The 3037-nt window shown below is 37.7% G+C and overlaps 1 pseudogene; it reads left to right on the plus strand.

Moving 5' to 3' along the window:
• Positions 1-502: 502 nt before the first annotated feature.
• On the plus strand, positions 503-1080 carry LOC119528901 (annotated as a pseudogene).
• Positions 1081-3037: the final 1957 nt, after the last annotated feature.

A 3037-nucleotide genomic window follows, 5' to 3' on the forward strand; every position in this document is an offset into this window, starting at 1 on the left:
GTATTCTTTTTTTATGTTTTCTTTATTTCGGAGGAATGAAATGCTCTAAAATTGATTGTGGTGATGAATGCACAACTATTTGATGATACTGTGAGCCATTGATTGTACACTTTGGATGGATTATATGGTGTGTGAATATATCTCAATAAAACTGCATTTAAAAAAAAAAATTCACCTGAAGACAAAACTACATCTAAGGTATTTAGTTGCTTGCGCCAATGAATTTCACTCATAAATTGAACAACAGGGCCCTAGAATGAGCTTTATGCATCTGTCTCACAGAAAAAAAAAGATGCCTACAGGACAAAAGGGAGAGATAATATAGATATTAACAAAGAAGAGTTTGTTTAGCAATAAGAGAGAAGGCACAAGATTGCTGTTAAAACATTAGGAAGGAGGGTTGGGGTGGTGGGCTGGCTGGGGGCTGGGGTCGGGGGCAGATGCTGCGTCTTGCCTCACTGTCCCCTGGCACTAGCCTTACATCACGCCCATCTCCAGCACCATGAAGATATGGACTTCAGAGCACACCTTTGACCACCCACGGGAAACTGTAAGGACAGCTTCAATGCAGAAATACCAAACCCTATGAACCCAAGGGTGGTTGGAGTTGATGTATTGGACAGACATACAGATATCTCTGGAAAGTTGCACAGCCATAGACTTATCAAAGATTGGGGACTGCCTTCCATTGGGAAACCTCTTATTGGTACAGCAAGAACCAAAGCATATGTGCAGGAACAGTCAGTACTTCATCTTGTAGAGAGCACTGGAACTTAAATCCACTAGTATTTCATTTACAAATATGGTTTCAGTTGATGAGAGTTACATACAAACCACACTCTTAAGACCCAGAAAAAAACTGTCTTGACTCAAGAAGCTGTGATCACTGTGAAAGGAGGCAGCCTCAGCAGTTACCTGGAAGGACTGATGGCAAGGACAATTTCTTCAAATGCTAATAGAGGATGAGAAGCAATGGAATGGGTAATACATAAATTAAATGCCAAAATTGAAGAACTGATGGTTTCAGCAAGAGGAAGCATAAGGACACTGATGGTGGTGGCAGCATTTGTGGAGAAATGATAATGAAAGTTGGTGTACAACATTGGATCCCCCAATACATTTATTTTTTATGTTTACAAAATACAACTATATTTTGGGTAGACTTTTTTTTTGTAATAAGCTGGAGAAAGGGTATGTGACTTTTGCTAAAAATAAAGAGACAGAGGGCTTCTAAGTAAAAGAGACTATCCGAAATTTGTGTTATTTGAAATGAACATCCAATTTTAAGGGTTCCGGTATTTATGTTAAAGTTTTACAGTTTTTGAAAAAGTACTTTGAAATTGGTATTGGCATGTTGAATCTCCTTAAGGTAGAATATTAAAGCTTTTCATGCTTTGGAACTCTACCAGGCTTTGGACCAACCCCAGAACAAAGCAGAGCCACCTTTTTATACACACACACCATTGCCCTACTGCATTAAACGTTAACAGCTTACATAAAAGAGCTCACTTTAAAAGGGGGAATTGTAACTTTTAAAAGCATGTTAATTTGTATAAAAAATGTGCTCTGCTCTAAACCACCATTAAAAACCACAGTGTTTAGAGGACTCCAACAAAAGTATGATTTTATTGTATTAAAAGAGTGTAGTATTGTTTTACCAAAATTTGTAACTTAGTAAAGGCATTACCTTCCTTGGATTTGTTCTTCTAAAAGTCTTTATGATTTAGTATGCTGTACTGTGGGCTGGTTATGTTAACTGAAAAAATAAAATCATTACCTGAATTTTGCAGCACTCTAAACTGAAACAGAAGACAGCTGTTCACATCTTTTAGCATTTCACATTTGCCTAACTTATAAATTGCTATGTGTCAAAATCATGGCTCTGTAATTACTAAAGCATGATGTGTCAGGTTATTTGAATATAATTACTTTGTGAAATAATTGTGACCACAAAATATCTTTTTTACATGCAGAGCTGTATATCATTTGAAATTACTTAAATGATGTCTTGATCTGAAGCATAAATCCTAGATACTTAATGTTTTTAATGATATGGTACCACTGTGGGACAAGGGGCTTGGGTGGGGAAGATAAAAGCATAAAAGAAAGAAAAAAATAGATTGTCCTTTATTAATCACTAGTTGAATTTCACTGCAGTTTTTGTTTATGGGAAATCCTTATCTGGGATGTCAGTGGTTTCTGCAAACTGAAAAACAATCCAGTAGATGTATTTTGTTTTATGTTTTGTAACAGGTTAATATCAATCACTAAATAGTATCTGTTCTAGTTTGCTAATGCTGCAGAATGCGAAACACCAGAGATCGATAGGCTTTTATCAAACGGGGGTTTATTTCACTACACAGTTACAGTCTTAAGGCCACAAAGCATCCAAGGTAACACCTCAGCAATTGGGTACCTTCACCAGAGGATGGCCAATGGCGTCTGGAAAACCTCTGTTAGCTGGGAAGGCAGCTGGCGTCTGCTCCAAAGCTCCGGCCTCAAAACGGCTATCTCCCAGGACGTTCCTCTCTAGCAAGCTTGCTCCTCTTCAAAACATCACTCCCAGCTGCACTCCGTTTCTTCTCTTTGAGTCAGCTCATTTATATAAGCTCCACTGATCAAGGCCCACCCTGAATGGGCGGGGCCACACCTCCATGGGAACATCTCATCAAAATCATTACCCACAGCTGGGTGGGGCACATTCCAAGCAAATCTAACCAGCACCGAAATGTTTGCCCTACAAGACTACAAAGACAATGGCATTTGGGGGACACAATACATTCAAACTGGCACAGTATCTTTAATACTTATTTGTTGCATGCAGAGTATTTTTGTTAAAAGGTGATTAGCTCTTGCTTTTATTTTATAATGCTTTATATACAAAGGATAAACATCCAGTCAGATTTCCCAGTAAAGAGACCAGTTAATGTACATACATACCCCAAAGAAATAGTATATCAAAGTATTTAAAAATTAGTGTTTTTCCCCTTTCAATATTATTTGACTTAGGACTTTTTAGGATATTTGTAAAATCACA

This window comes from Choloepus didactylus, chromosome 3 (genome assembly GCF_015220235.1).
Source record: "Choloepus didactylus isolate mChoDid1 chromosome 3, mChoDid1.pri, whole genome shotgun sequence".
Classification (NCBI taxonomy): domain Eukaryota; kingdom Metazoa; phylum Chordata; class Mammalia; order Pilosa; family Megalonychidae; genus Choloepus; species Choloepus didactylus.